At 27.7% G+C, this 20,065-nt stretch overlaps 1 long non-coding RNA gene and 1 pseudogene across 4 annotated transcripts; both read left to right on the top strand.

Annotated features, from left to right (window-relative positions):
* The first annotated feature begins 3,040 nt into the window (after window positions 1-3,040).
* LOC114368454 lies at window positions 3,041-4,282 on the top strand (annotated as a pseudogene).
* Window positions 4,283-6,971: 2,689 nt separating this feature from the next.
* Window positions 6,972-11,377, top strand: LOC114367467. 4 transcript variants are annotated; one of them, XR_003657215.1, is made up of 4 exons: window positions 6,972-7,163; window positions 7,408-7,523; window positions 10,179-10,284; window positions 11,094-11,377. It is a non-coding gene; the product is annotated as an uncharacterized LOC114367467 (long non-coding RNA). The 4 variants fall into 4 exon arrangements; XR_003657214.1 differs by having other exon boundaries at window positions 10,162-10,284; XR_003657217.1 differs by lacking the exons at window positions 10,179-10,284; window positions 11,094-11,377 and adding an exon at window positions 9,212-9,248 and having other exon boundaries at window positions 6,974-7,163.
* Window positions 11,378-20,065: the final 8,688 nt, after the last annotated feature.

Genomic DNA, 20,065 nt, shown 5'->3' with positions numbered 1-20,065 from the left:
GATCTTAGTCTTCTTCATGGGACTAAGAAATTTCTCTCTAGAAACTTTGAAGTAAAAGATATGGGTGAGGTAAGCTATGTGATAGGGATAGAAATATTCCATAATAGATCACAAGGATTGTTAGGCTTATCTAAGAAAGTATATATATCGATAAAGTGCTAGAGAGATTCAAGATGGAAAGGTGTTTAACATCGCCTATTCTAATTTAGAAATAAGACAGAGTTAGTCTCGCACAATGTCCTAGAAATGATATGGAACGAAAACAAATGAAAGCAATTTTGTATGCATCAGTTGTTGTTGCATCTGAGAGCTGAATTTGTAGTATGTTTTGAAGCTACAATTCAGGCTAATTGGCCGCGGAACTTTATTTCAGGGCTTGGAATTGTCGACAGTATTGCTAGGCCGCTGAAAATGTATTGTGATAACTCTGTAGTAATATTTTTTGTAAGAACGAAAAATACTCTAAGGGTGCTAAGCATATGAAATTGAGGTACTTTGTTGTGAAGGAAGAAGTTTAGAAACAAAGAGTGTCAATAGAACATATTAGCACAAACCTTATGATAGTTGACCCTTTGAATAAGGGATTATTATCTAAGACATTATAGAACATGTTGAAAGTATGAGCATTATTGTTATTGATGATCATTAAGTGTAATTTACCTTATGTAATTTTGCTGACACTCTGAGCTCAATTATGATATGTTTCTGATTACCTGTTCTCTATGTTTGCATGCATGTTTGTGTTAGAGTAATGTTAACAGGTTTTGTCTTGAATGAAGACATTATGTTGGACCAATTATGTACTCCTAACTAATGGTCATATTAAGGAGAAGATTAATTTGTAGTACATGAAAGGGACTATGTCGATTAGATGATGTACAACTGTCATGACTCGAATTGGTTCCTATTCTTAATCATGAAATTATGATGTACCCAATGTATAGAACAATTTAGTCAATTTTTAATGCGCATTATGTTAGTTAATCTATTTATTTATTTAGTCCATAATGTTTATTAATGTCACATGAGCCAAGTGGAAGAATGTAAGAATTAATGTCTCATGTGAGAGGCATGTGACTTATGTAGGGACTAATAAGTAAATAATTAACGATTAAAGACTAAATTGTAATTGGATTTAATAGGAGAAGATTCTAGAATTATCTGCTACTTGATGGGAGTAGTGGTTATAAAAGGGGCTTAATACCCACTAACGTGAAATAAGGTTCCCTTCCTGACCAGAAAAGTGTTATCTCTCACTCATAGCCATCACGAACGGAGAGAGACAGAAAAGAAAGGTCTAAAGAAGTGAAATCTTATTTCTCTTCTCTTTCAAGGAAATCAAAGTGCACCGAAAAGAATTCCTATGAAGAAGGGTACAAGTCTTCCTATGGAGAAAGGTATACACCATTATCTATGGTTGTTTATTGATTGTTTGTGAGAACCATAGATTTCAAGATCCTATTGTTTCCTATCATTAATAGTCTAGAAAACCCTTTAAGAATTTTTACAGTATTATATTGATGGACATTTAATATTAACATATCTCTTAACAGAAATTCCAACCGTAGTTTGCAATGTCTTAGAGAACTAATCTCTTCTACCAAACAAAACCCCGTCAATAGTTAAGCTTATTATATAAGAAAAGAAATAATAAAAAAGGTAGTATTTAATGAAAAAAGGTATATTTTATGAATAATAAGAAAAAAAATCTCCACTCTACATTCGTATATAAATAATTATGATTAATAGTCAAATTCATATAAGAGAAGGGTAATAATAAAAAAAAATATAAGAGAAATGTTAAGCACACAATCTCTAATCCTTTGTCCGGCCCTGTATTTAGTTTTTTTTTTCATTTGATTCATTATCTTTTGCAACTTACAAAATTATCCTAATTAACAGCTAGTACTATATCCACCAACCCTAGACATTCGATTATTTATTTTATTTATATCACTGTAATCTCACTGGAGTACAAATTATTACCTTTTGAAATAATTACAGTGAGATGGAGAATATATGCCTAGCTAGTAAACTCTTACATTCTTCATGAAAGTTTATACGGAAAATGATTCTAGTTTAATTGATAGTAATGTAAAACTTTTACACTCTAATTAATATTAGTTCATAAAAGAAAACAAAAATATTAGTAATTAATATATTTCCTTTTGCAACGTGATCACTCTCATTCCTCCCTTACAAATATCTCTTTTTCGTCGCACACTTATAATACGTAGTACTATTTCTGCCACTCCAATTCAGCTCTTCGATCAAAACAATGAAGGATACCTCCGGCGGGGCGCCGCTGGCGACGGCATTAAGGCATGGAGTTCTGGTAGCCACTTTTGGGTGAGAAGTGTTATGCAAGTAACCATGTTTCTTGCCGGGCTTGCTGTGTTGTGGTTGTTTCTCTATAACTCTATCTCTTCCTTTGAATTCCCCACCTCCTCATATTACTTCAATGCTGAGTCACTCTCTGTTTATATATATATATATATATATATATATATATATATATATATATATATATATATATATATTTGTTTGTTTGTGTGAGTGTGTGCCAAGTTGCCTTTTGCAATTGGAATTCTTGGTGGTGAAAATAGAGGAGAACGAAAGAAGTGAATTTTGGGGTTTTGGCCTTTGATGCTTATTTTTCATGCAAAACAATAAAAAAAGTTGAATTTTTTGAATTTTGGGTTTTGATGCTTTTTTATGATCTTGCTGTTCAGGCTTAATTGCCTTCTGTTTCAGTTGATCAAACATTTTGCTTGTGGGCCAATTTGGATCATTCTCCATGCCATACTTGCAAATTAAAGAACCATAATGCTTTTTTAATGCTTATGGTGGAGTTTACGTTGTTATGCTATTTTCTTTTTTGCATAATTTTGTTCGAGACTTATTTAGATAAACATACATGTGTCTCTTTCAACGGGATTCTAATCTTGATTCTCCATAATCATGCTATTTGATTTAGGCTATTTGTTTTCTAAGCGGAAACTATAGTCAAATATTGAATTCAAATCTTCTTTTCATAGTTACTACATAATATTCTTTAATTAAGAAAAAAAATTATGCCTCGTAAATTCTTAAATGAAATTTGAGATTGGGTTACCAAATGTAGTCTTGGCTCTATGCATCAAGCTGATTATGATCCAAAGCTAGAGAGTGTTCTTAGAAACACATCTATGAAGGATAAGACAGTGATAATCACAATTTTAAATGAAGCATGGGCAGAACCAGGTTCCATGTTTGACCTCTTTCTTGAGAGCTTTAAATCACTTGGTGGCAAATGAAACGTCATTGTATACGAAATGCATCACATAAAAAACTTATATATTTACGTAAATATCACCTTGTGTACTACTACGTCAGGTTATATAAGACCGACATAGAATGTGTGTCGTAAAATAGAATATTTTTAGTAGTACAATAACTTAGGACCAAAAGACAAATGAACACAATCGTAATTATTACTGTATTTTCCCGCATGCGCAATTGTTCGCAATCTCACCGAAACACGACGGTAACCACAATATTTAAACCCATACACACAAGACAAGTACAAAGAGCTCATGTTTGGATAATCTTTTCCATTAATAGAAGGAGAAAATAGAAATATATTTCTTCTATAAGTTAAAATTAGTTCACGCATAAGTTAAAATCAATTTATTGAACAAGTTAAATTATCTTCCCTTGTTTAATTTTTCTTTTCTTTTTATTTCCTTCTCCTCCTGACTATACATGTTTATCCAAAGAAGGCTTTGGATTAAAAGTTGTTTTTCTTTGTAGGATACTGATAACATGTGGCTTAGAGATCCCTTCAAAATATTTTACAAGGATACAGATTTCCAAATAGCTTGTGATGTTTTCAATGGCAATTCCTCTGACTTAAACAACTTTCCAAATGGAGGGTTTAAGTATGTGAAATCAAATAAGCGAACTATTTGGTTCTATAAGTTCTGGTTCAAGTCTAGGAATGTTTACCCGGGGTTGCATGAGAAGTCTGTGCTCAACAATATCAAAATTAATGCACCCCTTAGTTTCTAGAATGAAGCTAAAGATGAGGCTCCTTAGCACTAGTTATTTTGGAGGGTTTTGTGAGCGTGCAGAAGACTTCAACAAGGTCTCAACAATGCATGCCAATTGTTGTGTTGGTTTAGAAAACAAAGTCAACGATATTAAACTTTTGCTTGAGGATTGGAACAAGTACATGGCATTGTCTGAAAATGAGAAAAAACAGTCACATCCTTCTTGGAGCGTACCACAACTTTGCAGGTAATTTAAATGGCTTTACAATAATTATTTTATAATTCATGCAATCATGCCTGTTAACAATTATATATAAACATTGCATAGAAGTTAAACTTTATAGATAGCGGATTTGTTTTCTAGAATGCGATTCTTCAAGATATTGTAGTCAATGAAAATTAAGACTGATAAGAATCGTAATCAAAATTTATATAAGAATGTTGGGATAAGATGAAGTTACATACAAATCACACTTATAAATATAAAAATAAAAATATTTATTCTTCTTATTTTAAGTTATTTTTGGAGAGTTGACCGTTAATTCAAAAACTTTGATCATTAACTCATTCACGTGATACAATAATAGTAATTTTTTAATTAATATTTTAATTAGTAGAGCATTTAATTAAGTTATAAAAAAAATACTTGTTCTAACTTTTTTTTTTTGTTCACTACTATAAAAAGTAGTTTTAACATCGGCTTATTAACATCGGTTTTATACAAAATCGATGTTAAGTTAAACGTAGTGGCATATTTGTAAATAAAGTATCCTTCTTAACATCGGTTTTCCAAAAAACCAATGTTAATGCATACACGTTAACATCGGTTTTTGGAAAACCGATGTTAACTAATGATGTTAACATCGGTTTTTCAAAAACCGATGTTAACGTATAATATGTTAACATCGGTTTTTTAGAAAACCGATGTTAATGCATACACGTTAACATCGGTTTTTAAAAAACCGATGTTAACTAATGATGTTAACATCGGTTTTTAAAAAACCGATGTTAATGCATATACGTTAACATCGGTTTTTAAAAAACCGATGTTAACGTATCATACGTTAACATCGGTTTTCCAAAAACCGATGTTAATATAAACTTTTTTTTTAATTATTTAAATATATACCTAATATGCTAACAATACCTAGTGAGAGAGAAAGAAAAGTAAAAAAAAAAGTATAAATGTTATAGGTAATGAGATTTGAGATATGAAGAGATAAATAAGAGATATTGATTAGATATATAAAAAAAAACATAAGTATCCATGTATTCCTGATTTTTTTTTAATTTTTATTTAAAAACTTTGATTATAGAAAAATAAATCAAATATTAAGTTGTATATCGATAAATTGTTGGTCCAAATAGTAGTGAGTTAAAGTAAGATTTTGGATTTGGATCTTGTAGATGAAAAAAAACATTGTTGGTCCAAATTTCTTTGACTTTATTATGAAATTTGATTTTTTTAGAAGTCGTTGGGCCGGTGACTTTTTAGTTTTTTTTTTTTTAATATGTTTGAAATAGAGGTCGTAGAATATGTAGGGATTTCTTTCTTTTTTGAAAAAAGTATTATTAAAATAAAAATTTATTTAATTTATTTAATATGATTATTTTAATATTAAGGATAAAATATTTATTTACTAATAAAAGGTAAGAAAAATGCGAAAAAGAAAGAAATAAATCATGGATAAACTCACGACTTCAAATTGGAATTAAACAAAAAAAAATGAGGTTGCAAGGGATTTCATGACTTTGGTGAGGACAATTTTTTTTAAGAAAAGGAAAATTAAGAACATTCTAATTTAATTTTTACAACATAGATTTTACTGTGCAAATGTGGTTTACCAATTTTTTAGATTAATAAAGAGAAAAAAATTAAAAGGAATGAAAGAAAACAAATAAAAAGTAAAGATAAATATAGTCGAAAAAAGTGTTGTTTAGGCAAATAGAAAAAAAGAAAAATAAGTGGAAATATTAATATTACTTGTTTGAATGAACGTAAAAGGAAGCAAAAATAAATAAATAATTATATTAAATTATTTTATATTAATTAAAAAAATACCTCTCTTCTTCTACCTGCCTTCACGCTTCTCCTAATCTTTTTTTTTATATTAATTAAATAAATAATTATATTAAATTATTTTATATTAATATTACTTGGAACTTCGAAGGACACAGACACATTTGATTTCCGCACTCACTCACTTCTAATTCAGGTTGGTTCAATTAGTACATTTGAGAATAAATGTAAGATGGCAGTGATAGTGATTAATTAAAAGTGGGTTAATTATGTTTTCTATTTATAAATTTCACCTTTATCTTTAAATAGTTTTTTTTTAACTTTTTTACTTTTTAGTCTCTGTTACAGAAATTTATTTAAGAACTAAAAATAAAATTCTTAAAAAATTTAGGAATTAAAAACATAATTAATCCAATTAAAAGTAAATGCTTTATACCTAAATTCATATTTCATCCTCATTTTTTCTTGGTGAATAAGATTATTGATTTTTTTTCTACGGACTTCCTTCTTTCTTCTTTTTTAACAACCTAATAATTTTGGCTGCAGGCTATTTTTTGCCATCTGAGAAAACCCTCCGTTGAGACTCCAGCCAAGATTAGCAGTAGGGGAAATTGATATCTCGTTCCACCACGGGAAATTGAATTATTACAACAAATATATAAAATAATTTATACAAAAGAAAGAGAGACAGGAACGGAAGAAAGAAAAATGTAAAATGAGATAAGTATATAATGGAAAGAGATAAAAAAGAAAAAAAGAGTGTTGTATAAATTGTTATATTTTTTGTAGTTATATAGATTGTTATTTAATTTATTGTATAAATATTGAATAATTCTTAAAATTTTTATAAAATCTTCGGTTTCATAATATGATTTTCGTTTTACCATTCATTTTATTATTATTAATTGACGCTTTTACTTTTCATTGAAATATTAAACTAATCTCTCACTCTCTCGCTCACGCCTCACACGTTTTCTGTCTCTTGCTCACTCTACTCAGTTCCCTTCCCAATCGCCGCTCAGCCATCACCGTCGCCACTCACGGGGAGACTCGCCCTCCTCGACCGACGTTCCCTCCACATCCTTCAACAAAGTTTCCGGCGTCTGTTCGAGGTGCGTTTCTGTTTATGCGTTCAGACTTCATAGCTTCCTTTCTGCTTTCATGGTTTTTTTTTTTTTTCACGAAAGAACATAGCAGATTTATTTTTGCTTTTATTTCATGCTCTGTTGTTACTTCTATTACCTCTTATAACATATATTGTATTATTATTTATTTGATTTTGAAATATTATTGCTGAATCAGATTCTCAAGTTCTTGTCATTTTGATTTTCCACACTTGTCCCTCTTTGCATTCAGCTTATCCTCTCGTGAAGAAAATAGACATCTCATTCTCGTGTTAGAAGAAAAGCCAACCTAGCTGCTGATAACTTGACAAAGTTCAGTCTATCTTCTCAGATTCAGTCCCAGATTTTGTAAGTGATTCTAATTTTATAAGTCTACACCTGTTAGCTGACAAACCAGTTGTTGTTTTACCTCCTGGATTTTAATCTCTCCTAGTTACCCTGTATCTCATAAAAAAGTTATTAGTAATTATTTTTAATTTAACTTTATTATGCAATGCAAGGATGATATATATACTACTAAAACGATAACAAAAGTCTTATTTCAACGTGTGATGTCTGTTATAGGAATCATACAATACTATTCAACTTAGTTAAAAACAAGATGTAAAAAAAAAAAACTTGGTTAAAGACCAACTCTAAAAAATATTAGTATTTAGTATGAGATTTTTCGAAACAATTTTCCAATTAATGTATTTTTTAATCTCTTTCCTTTTCTTCATGACTAAAAAATATACCATTTGTTTTTCTCAATGATGTTTCCATAGGCATTCTTTGTATGTGTACAAAGTTACTCAATTGAATTTTTATCATCTTTTCTTTAATCGATACTACGGAAATATCTTCTCTAATACTAATAAAAGTATAGAAAAAATGTCTAAACTATTGTATGCAAATTTTGTTCTCGCTCAAAATTTTAAAAAAAGTTACAAATTTTATTAGGTTTTTCCATAATATAACTAAAACAAAAAAGAATAGGTAAGTTTTGTTAGATCCCACCTAAATTTGCTCGAGGTGGGTGGTGTATAAGTGTTATAATATTTCAATTTGTTTTTGAGTCAATAAGGATGGCATTGATCAGAGGGTGATGGACCATTACCGTAAAAAGGGATAATGCAAAGATCTTGTCTGGAAAGGAAGAATTAGCAAGAGTAAGTACGGAGGGTAATGTAGCAATACAATGGTCTCACTCTAGAAAGGAAATATAGCAATACAATGGTCTCACTCTAGAAAGGAAATATGTATAGCAACAACACTAAGTAGAGGTACATGACACGGCCAGACTCACCTAAATGCGACCAACATGATAAGATGATTGTAGCACCTCACATGGTTAAGGGCCTACACGTGCCCACTACGTACTAACATCCCCATCTCAATCTTTCTTTCTTAGCTAAGCCTCTTGTGCCCCCACTTAATTAAAGTGTTTCATTTCTCTTTGTTTCTTTCAATATGGTTTGATTTTGATCTTCGTTTCACCTTGCTTGTAATAAGAAAAACGAAAATGGTAACATAGGTATTCATAGTGAAAAATGCTATCTAACTAATAACTTTGCTCCTAAAATAGGAAAAGCAAAAGCTTAGCAAATATAAGTAAGAAGTCTTCATTAATATAAGTGGGAGACTCCTGAAAACTTAAAGCCTTGAGATTTTGATGAATTAGATGGGATGTTGAATTCATTTGTATCTACTCGTAGTGTATCAATAAAGAGATTTCTCCAATATTTTAGTCCATTGTATTTTTCATTATGGATTGTGCGATTTTAGTCCATTGTATTTTTCATTATGGATTGTTGTTACTTCAGTTCTGTGATCTTCTGAGAGGTAATAGAAGTTGTGTGTGTGCGTGTGTGTATATATATATATATATATATATATATATATATATATATATATATATATATATATATCCGAAAAGAGAAAGAAGTAAGACATTTTTTTTGATATAATTTAGAATAAATTGTTTTCATATCTTCTGAGCGCTTGTTATACTTAATCTTACTCTTTTTTTTTATCATACACAAAATTGTCTTATGTAGGTGTTCATTCAGTTATTTATTTGATTCTTGCTTTCATGTCTCAACATTAAATATGTTTTAAATTCATAGTAATTAGTAAATTTCTTATTGAATTTTCTGGTAAAAACTGTTTCAAAACAGAATGAAAATTATATGTTGTGTGGTCTGATTTTAAAATTTGCAAGTTATTTTTGGGATTTATTGAAAAAACAGACATCATGTTAAAAATAAATTTCTAAAACAACATCGGTCTTTAAAAAAACTGATGTGAAATGTTACTTACAACATCAGTTTTTTTAAAAACTGATGTTAAATGTCACTTACCTCAACATTTTTTAACATCGGTTTTTAAAAAAACTGATGTTGTAAGTAACATTTCACATCAGTTTTTTTAAAAACCGATGTGAAATGTCACCTACAACATCAGTTTTTTAAAAACCGATGTCAAATATCACATTTAACATCGGTTATTTTAAAAACCGATGTTACATGTCACTAACAACATCAGTTTTTTAAAAATCGATGTTGATTTATAGATTTATAACTTTTTTTTCTTCATAATTCATATCATATAACATCGCCTATTTAAATAACCGATGTTAAATATCACTTACAACATTAGTTTTTAAAAAACCGATGTTAAATGTCACTTACAACATCAGTTTTTTAAATAACCGATGTTAAATATCACTTACAACATCAGTTTTTTAAAAAACCGATGTTAAATGTCACTTACAACATCAGTTTTTTAAAAAACCGATGTTAATTTATAGATTTATAATTTTTTTTTTCATAATTCGTATCATATAACATCGCTTATTTAAATAACCGATGTTGTATTTATTAGTTAACATCGGTTTTGAAAAATCGATGTTAATGATACTACTTTCCACATCGGTACTTTCAACATCAATTAATAACCGATGTTGAAAGTCTTAAATAACCGATGTTAAAACCTTATTTTCTAGTAGTGGTTGACATCATGCAGGACGTCCTTTAAACGAGGCAAAAAAAAAAAAAAGAAGCAAATTACTTAAATGGAGGTTGTGACGGGCTTTAATTTGGTTGCTACTGTTTGATGCATATAACAACAGGTATGTAAAGTTGTCTGCAGTTTTATGATTCTTTTGAAAAGCATTAAACATAAACATTATATTTTTTTTATTATTAGAGTATCACTTTATTTTTTTACTTTATTAAATTAAAGTATCACTTTTCTTTGACTTTATTTCTTGTTTTATAAAATTTTATACAGAAAATGGTATAAACAATAATTTCTTGTACATACAAACAATAATTTTTAGGCAAGAAATAAAAAAAATATGGAATTTTCATAAATTAGTAAAAACAAAAAATATTTTTTATCAAAACAATCTCTTGATTTTATGTTCTTGCCTAAAAATATATTTATAAAAAATATTTTTAAATTAGATATTTCTGATTACAAACAAATCAACATGTTGATTTGTAGTTTGTTATAAGTAGCATAGTCTTCTTTGCTTTTTTTTTTTTATGGTTTAAATTTTAATTTGCTTTTACTATGAAAAGTTGTGACAGCTTCGTTTGTTAATTTAGGTTTTCTTTTTGTTAGTATCTTTCTGATTACAAACAAATAGGAACCAATCATGTGTACGTAGCTCACCAATATTTGTAAAAAAAAAAAAGAAGAAATAACAAGAAATCAATTACACTTTTTTTTTTAATTTAAAAACCTATCTAGTTAAAATTTTTCAAATAGTTTAAAAACCTACCTATTAATTTAACAGAGGATAAGTGAGGAGACTGATTCTTGTCTTTTAATTTATAGTATAATTAGTTGTACATTAGACGTTTTATCATTTTTTCAAATTTTGCGTAAGGAGTCTTTATGCTGATTTGTTGCGTTTTTCAATTGGTTTTGAAGGTTGGAGAATGATTGACTCAAATTTTGGATCACAGAAAAAGATTTGCGTTGCCAAACCGATTAGTTTGCAAAAGAAAATTAAGAAATTTGTAGAATAGAAACGGTACACACATTAAAATGCAGGAAACAGAGAAAAGTTTGTTCAAGGTTGTAGGGATTCTGACACAAAACTTGCAATAGTGAATTTCAATGGCTGTTTTAGTCAAAGTTCGATTTTTTACTTCTTTTAGTCAAAACTATACTGAAGGGCTGTGTCATTAATTTCTTATGTATTTATTTTAATCTTCCCATTTTTTTTTAATTTACAGTTTATATAAATTTTCCATAAACATGTCAAATTATATAATGAAAGAAACTGAAATTTTCTTTGTTTGTGTTCTCAAATTCCCTTGATAAGCTATGTAAATTTAAAAAAGAAAAACTATTTGTGTAAGAAAAATGAAATTCAAGAAATGAGAATAATTTATCCAAAGGAAATAAATAATAAAATTACAACGATCCATCAAAGAAAAAAGTCGAGTACCACTAAATGGAAATGAACATAATCTCAAGGGATTGATGGAGTGAAACAAGACAGAATCTTACATTCGATAAATCATAGGTTTGAATTCTCATTTGTTCCTTTGAGATGAGGTAAATATAACAATGTGGACTTGGTTTCGTTCAATCTAACAATGGGGGATTCACAATGTGTGTGCATGCACAATGAAGCCACTGAGTTTGGCCTTGTGAGTTGTGACCACACCACAACCGGGACCCTAATCGATAAAAACATATCAATGGCATTCTTGTTCAATGAAAGGGACAAATACGTAAAATACTTATATGCTGTAAAAATTAATTTTAATTATTAATAACTGGTACAAAAGGTTCCGAATAATAGCATGTTTTTGGATTCTCATCATCATTCCCATCAGCACGCATCACAGAAGCAAAAAATAGTTGCTTTTGAGTCTGTTTTCATGCAATTATGCTTCATACGTGGATTGGGATTCATCTATACACCTTTCAATATCCCAATGATAAATCTAACGGTTATTATATAGATGACCACCATAAATCATAGTAGTATTATATACTAGTCCATTATAGCCTACTAATTCATTTCCATAAAGTTTTTTTCTAAGGTAACTAGTAACTTATAAAAATAACGTATGAAAAGCTTATGAAAAAAAAAATCCTCTGATTCATATTAGAACCAATCATATGAAGTGTTTTTTTTCTCCCAAATTCATTGTAACTCTCATATACTTATAACAACAATTAATGAAATGACAAGTGCAATACTTTCAAAATATATTACCTGTTTTTTTTTATATAATTATTGGTTGTTATAGTATTTTTTTTCAATAACTTCTATATAAAAAATAGTTATCCATTACTGATAATTTTTTTATGTTTCCTTTTTCACCAAAAAAATATAATTTAATTAAACAAACCTGTATACATTTATATGTTGCTAGTACTTTTTTTTTAGATATGTGCCTTTGTCATTTTATTAGTATTTTTCAAAACTATTAATATAGTAACTTTTTAATATATTATAACTTTTCGTTTTTCATTTTTATAGAACGTTATGCCACTATTAACTTTCGAATATACTTATAAATCTGTATGAAACATAATTTTTTATTAGAGCTTCTTATTTTAAGCAGTTTTAATATTATTACAATCTGTTTATAATGCTATTCTATTTTTTTTTTATAATATTAATATGTGATTGACGATACAGGATTGACATACGGCGTGTTTTACACTTATTAAATGTACTGTTAAAAAATAAATCATATTAAATATTAAAAGTTGACTAGAAAATTTTATTGCGTGGAATTTTTCATACATAAGAGTATAAATATTGCAAGACGTACGAGATAATAACTTCTTCTGCCTAATCTTTTACATGCATTATTACTTGGAAGTCAAATGAGCCATTGTCTACACACCCTATGATTTAGCTAGCTTGTGTTAAGAGTGGTTTGCTAATATTTCAACTTTTTTGCTTATTCACTATACTTAACTTTGGTTGCACCCAACACCATCCAAAAGACGATTTTATGTCCATCACAATTCACAAGCCTCACGAACTCGCAATATTAATGCAATTTAAGATAATTTCATTTAGCTCTATCAACTCCTTTACAGTAGAAGTGAAAATAGATCCGATTGCTTAATATGGGTTTATGATCTAGCCTATATTAGATCTAGGCCAAACCTTTTCCAAAAATAAGTCAGATTAAGAATTTTAAAAAAACCTATTTAGTTAAACATATCAAATCAGACTATAAGTCATTCAAAAAATCTTTTAAGCCTAATAGATTAATATATTTAATTTTTTTATAAATAATTATTCTTGTTATTATTATTATATTAAATTTTTTATAATTTATTAAAATATTATATCTATTTGTCTTTTTAAATATTAATCTACAAGTCAAGTTAGAATTTATAATTAAGTTTATTTAAAAATAAATTCATGTCATATTTAAATGTTTTATTTCAAAATATATTTTTAAATAAGATCATAAATATTATGTTAAACCTTAAAAATATGTTTATATTATATGAATAAATTAAATTTGATTTTTATAAAATCTCAAATACATATTTTTACTTTTATCTTAATGCTAAATTATTACAAACTAACTACTTAAAACAAACTTGTAAAGTAAGTCAGATTTTTATATAAGTCAGACTCTTAAAAAGATTTAATAAGTAAATAGATGAGACTCAAACCATATGCTTTTAATCCAAACCAAGCTTACATCTAACAAGTTTTTAACTTCCCAAACAACTTGCAAATTCCCACGTCCAGGATGTCGTCCTTAATTGCATCAAACAAATTAAGACTTAGATTTTTTTTCTTCGTAACTCATCTTCTTTTTTTAAAAGCAATCTTGATTGAGATACTGTGAATATTTCAAATATAGACATGCACTCAACCACACAAGACAACATGAGATCATGTTTGATTAATTTGAGGATGAGAATAAAATTGTAAAATTTTTAAAATAAGAACCAAATTGTCTGTTCTGAAATATATAGGAAAGCAAAATTACGAATTTAATAAAATAGGATAATCAAAATTATGTTTAAGTCTCGATTAGTATTTATAGAAAAAAAATAAAGAAAAAAAAATTACATAAGTTTCTCTTATAAGTTAAAAAATTAACTTACACAAGTTAAAATCAGTTTATTGTACAAGTTAAATGATTTTATATACCTTGTTGCTTTTAATTTTTTTTACCCAAACAAGGCTTTGGATTAAAAGTTGAAAACTCAAATTTAAGGGGTTTTTTGTTTTTTTTTTTTTCCTTTGCAGGATACTGATATAATGTGGCTTAGACTCAAATTTAAGCTTCAAACAATTTTACAAAGATGCAGATTTCCAAATAGATAGTGATTCTTTCAATGGTAATTCTTCAGACTTAAACTACTTTCCAAATGGAGGGTTTAAATATGTGCAATCAAATAACCGAACTATTTGGTTCTATAAGTTCTGGTTCAACTCTGGCAAAGCCTACCCGGGGTGGAATGAGCAGGATGTGTTCAACAACATCAAAATGCATCCATTAATTTCCAATATGAAGCTGAATATTAGGTTTCTTAGCACTAATAGTTATTTTGGAGGGTTTTGTGAGCGTGCGTAGGACTTCAACAAGGTCTCAACAATGCATGCCAATTGTTGTGTTGGTATAGAAAACAAATTCAATTATCTTAAAATTTTGCTTGAGGATTGGAAGAAGTACATGGCATTGTCTGAAAATGAGAAAAAACAGTCACATCCTTCTTGGAGTGTACCACAACTTTGCAGGTAATGTAAATGACTTTACAATAATTATTGTTTCATTTATTCAATAAATTCAACAATTTTATAGAGCCAAAATTATATAAATATTTTAAAATATATTATGATTAAGTAATATTTTCTTCTGAGTTGACTTTTATATATGGATCATGAATTTGAATTTGATCTATGAATCTATAAGTGGCAATTCTCGTACAAAAGTATATATAATGTCATGAATTATTCTTTATATCTGTTTTTATAATGTTCCACATTGTTGACATCATTCTGGACTTCCTTTGAACGTGCCAAACAAAGGAATCAGAATAATTAAAGGGAGGTTGACGGGCTTTAATTTGGTTGTAACTGTTTGATGCATGTATAAAGAGGTATGTTAAATTGCCTGCAATTATATGATTCTTTTGAAAAGCATTGAACATAAGCATTTTTTTTATTATTAGAAAATGTTGTGTTTTATTTTATTTTTAATTTTACTAATAATTATTAAAGTATCACTTTATTTTTACTTTATCTCTTGTTTTGTAAAATTGCATACAGAAAATGGTATAAACAATAATTGCTAGTACAAATAAACAATACTCTTTAGGTAACAAATTAAAAAGATGACATTTAATAAATTAGCACATACCATATACGTTTTTACTGTGTAAGATAGTGCTTCATAGTTATAGCACCTGGAAGGTTTGTTTTGCTCATGTCTGTACTCCTTGTACAGATCCTATATATATATATATATATATATATATATTTTCCTTCCAAAAAAAAATTATATTGTTTTCTCAAAACAGTCTTAGTTTTTACGTTCTTGTTGAATTGTTTGTTATAGGTAGCATAGTCTTCTTTGCTTTTTTTTTTTTTTTGTATTGTCTAAATTTGTATTTGATTTTACTATGAAAAGACGTGATAGCTTCATCTGTTAATTTACATTATATGTTTTTATCATGTTTTTTAAATTTTGCTAAAGGGGTATATTTTATGTTGATTTGATAGCGTTTTTCAATTGATTTTGAAGGTTGGAGTATGATTCACTCAAATTTCAGATGACAAAAAAATTACGTTGCCAAACTAATTCTTTGCAACATAAAAGAAATATGTAGAATAGAAGCGACACACACATTGAAATGCAGGGGACGGAGAAAAGTTTGTTCAAGTTCTCAGAACTCGGGATTTGAAGCTACTTTATCTCATTAGGATTTTAAGATTTTACCTTATTTTATCTTAGGATTTTATTAAGATTTGTTTAAAAGTTTACTAGGATTTCATTAAGATATTTTATTAGGATTTGCTCTCCGATCCATTACACGTATATATAAATAAGGAGTCATGTAATGGAGATAGCTAGACACACCCTTTGAGAATATAAATTTCTCTATTCATTCTTCAAGTTTCCTCTCCCTGTAAGTGTTCTTCTTTAATCCTTCTTCAATGTCGATGTCCATGGAGGGCTAAAGGCTTTAATCAATGTGATTAAGGTTTGACCTAAATTTTAAATTTTGTATGCATATTTCCTCTCTTCTTCATTTGTGAATTCATTTTTCATGGTTGTGGGTTGTTTTTTTATGATTGAAGTGAAATTAGATTAGAGTTGGTTAATATGAATCTATTTGAGATAGGTAATCGGTTGATAACATTGCTTAGGGATTACGATTGTGATTCTGTTTTATTAATTGTATGTTAGATGGTCATCTAAATTCGTATGGACACATATGCATGCAAGTTCTATGCTTTTTTTTTTAATCTAACATAATATCAAAGATTTATATCAAAGATTACCATATGAATTGGATTGGTGTTTTGCTTAATTGTAAATTTTACCATTAAATTTTTCTTATTTTACAGATTTTGTTATTCAAGTTTTATTTTTGTGAATTTTACCATCAACATTCATAAATTTGTAGAATTTATCACTTAAGTTTTTTTCTAGGAATTTTATCATTTAACTTTTAACATTTTGTAAATTTTATTATCCAATTTTTTTATTTTTGTATATTTTATCATCACCTTCATAACATAATAATATAAAAAGTCACTTTTTGATATTTTTGTACATCAATTGTGAGTATAACTAATATAAAAAGTCATTTTTTTATATTGGATATAACTACAATCAATATCAAAAGTTAAAATTATCTATTTTTATTAAATAGTTTTCAAAACTACTTAGTTTGATACATAGTTTTACAAAATTACCTAATTTGGTAAAAAAATTCGTCATGATGATAAAATACATAAAAATTAAAAACTTAGGTGATAAAATTTGTAAAAATAAAATTTAAATGATAAAATTTATAAAATAATAAAAGTTGAGTGATAAAATTTATCATTAAACCTCGATGTTTTTATTAATCTGAATTTCCTTTATTACTTTCTATTTTGCTTTCAATACATATATCCTTTTTTATTTTCTTAATAAGATTATAAGTGATTTCTGTCTTCAAGAAGTATGACCTAATTTATTCCTTATATAAGTTTAAGGAAAATATAATGTTTTGGTAGTGACTAACACAGCTATCACATAACCTTATAGTACTTGAAATTCAAATAAGCCGTTGTCAAAACCTTATTATTTAGCTTGTGTTAAGAGTGGTTTGCTAATAGTTACAAGTAGATAAGACCATGATAAGTTAATGGCTAACAACTTTTATCAAGATTTAAGCAAGGGAACCTCTAGGAGATTCTTTTTGTCGAGAAATTAAAAAAAAAACATTTAGTATGCATGACTCATATGTTATGGGCACGCAGATACTAAAGCATATAGTGAAGTAGAGCACAACAGAATGAAGGTTACGATGACGACATGGGTTGGGAGTGCAGGGTGCCCTTTCGATCTGATACAATGATGATTTGTTAATACTGTATCTTAGGTTTATGGTTTATTATTATATAATTAAACATATGTAATCCTTTTTTTTATCAGCAAACAGATGTAATCTTATTATTGATTAATAAGAAAAGAAAAATCATTTTACACATTTGTTTAATCTCATTATTGTTTGTGTGTGAGAGAATTATTTCTTTAGAGTTTTGGTTGACATTGCTAACAAAAGTGCATCACAGTGACGTGTATAATTGTATTAAAGAGCACATGCTTTATATTTTTTAAAAGAGTGCATGACCTACTCCCATGCCAGTGATTTTAATATATAGTAAATAGGTTATACTTATATATAGGTTGCACATCAAAAGTATGCAATCGCGGCCTAGTGATTGGCAAAATTCTTTGACGTGCTTCTTGCTTGAATAAACTTCACGTGGGAAAAAATATATTAATTTTATCTCTTTTTCTTCTGCAATAATCCACTGAACTTTGGTTGCACGAAACCCTCTCCAAAGGATGATCTCATGTCCATCACAAAACTCATAAAAAGGCATTCATGTAATTTAAAGAGAAATCGATCATTCAGCTCTGCCAGACCCTTGAGCTTTTTCTCTACTAGAGTCATTTTTAATTTTGTTTTTAACTTTTTTTAATATGTTTTTTTATGAGCATTTCCTTTTGTTAGTAATGAAAAAAATGTCATTCAAATTTGACATTTTGACACTCAAGATTTAATTCCTGAACATATACTTAAGGGTTGCAAATGACATTTTGACCAATCACTTGTTGATTATTAAGTTGTGATTGCCTATCCAGGATTAACATATATACGGTGTGTTTTACATTTTATATTTATTTATTATTATAAGATCAATTATTAAAAAAAATATTTTATCCATTACTATATATAACATAGAATTGCCTAATTCATAAGATTAAGAAAAATATTTAATTTAATTCATAGCAATAAATTTATCTTAAATTTATATATTTTTTAAAACCATTCTTGTAATTAATAGTTCTTTCTTTTTTATTGTTTGTTAATATATTTTTTCTTCTTTAAATTATAAGTATTTCTAATATAAAAATAATCAATACAAGAAATATTATAGATTAAATTTTATAAAAATAAATAAACATAATTTTAACTTTGATTCTTATAAATAAGAATGAAGGGAGTAAATCATACATCATATGTGAGATGTTAAAAGTTGACCGGAATTTTTTTTGCGTGAATTGTTCGTAAGTATAAATGCAAGACAAAGTAATAACTTTTTCCTGCCTAACCGTATGATTTAGTATCTTGTGTTAATTAAGAGTGGTTAGCTAATAACTATTTGTGGTTGGATATAACTGCTTTTATGAGGATTTAAACAAGGTAAACTTTGAGAGATTTTTTATGATCAGTGTCATTATTTAAGAATTTTTTTAAAAAAATATTTTTATATTGGAATAAAAAAAATACATTTTTATATGATTTTGACTAAAATATTTTATTTTTCAATTCTTTAACCAAAGACCCTTTATGATATTAGACACTTTGAGAGCAATGACGGATTTAGAAATTTTTTTCAGTACAAATAAAAAAATAATTTATTATAAACTTTCACAAATTACATGATCTCATAGTAAAATTTTCTTTTTATCTCATCCTTAAATTTTCTACATCCATTTAAAACATGTCTTATGGGGACACTTTTTTTAATTGAGATGTTCTTGTTTTCTACAAGCATTAAATTTTCTACTAGAGTCATCCCAATGCAAACAATGTTATTGTTGCCCTTTTTTTTTGGCGGAAAAAAATCAAGTATTCAACTTCACCAAGAACAGGCAAATTCTCACGTCCAGGATGTCCTTGCATTTAAACCAAACTCGAGTATTCGTTTTTTTAAGGCAATCTTAATTGAGATTCACATCTTACGTTAAATTCATACAAGAGTAATGTTATAAACACACTCTCAATTACACTCTAATAAAATTGAACTATGCTGTTAAAAAAATTAGAATAACTAAAAAAAATGTCTATAAAGTGTTTCTAACTTGGATGGAAAAAATAAGTGTGTTCAAATTTCCTTCTTTTATTGTATAGAAGATTAAACAAACAACCGACTTATTTTTTTGTTGTCGTAAATAACCGACTTATTTAATATAAAACGAGTAGCTCATTAATCACAAAGAAAGTTTTATATATGTCGAAGATTTCTTTTATTATTATGCAAGACACAACAATTAATGGTATGTGTGAAATAATATAAATTGTATTAGTTTACCTTCATAAAAAGGTTGATTTATAATATATACTTGAAAGATATATAAAAAGTAATAAATGATGAAGAGTTGGTTATTGTG

The sequence above is a fragment of the Glycine soja genome, chromosome 9, assembly GCF_004193775.1.
Source record: "Glycine soja cultivar W05 chromosome 9, ASM419377v2, whole genome shotgun sequence".
Lineage (NCBI taxonomy): Eukaryota > Viridiplantae > Streptophyta > Magnoliopsida > Fabales > Fabaceae > Glycine > Glycine soja.
The sequence above is the reverse complement of the archived record's forward strand: the minus strand, read 5'-3'. Positions and strand labels throughout refer to the sequence as shown.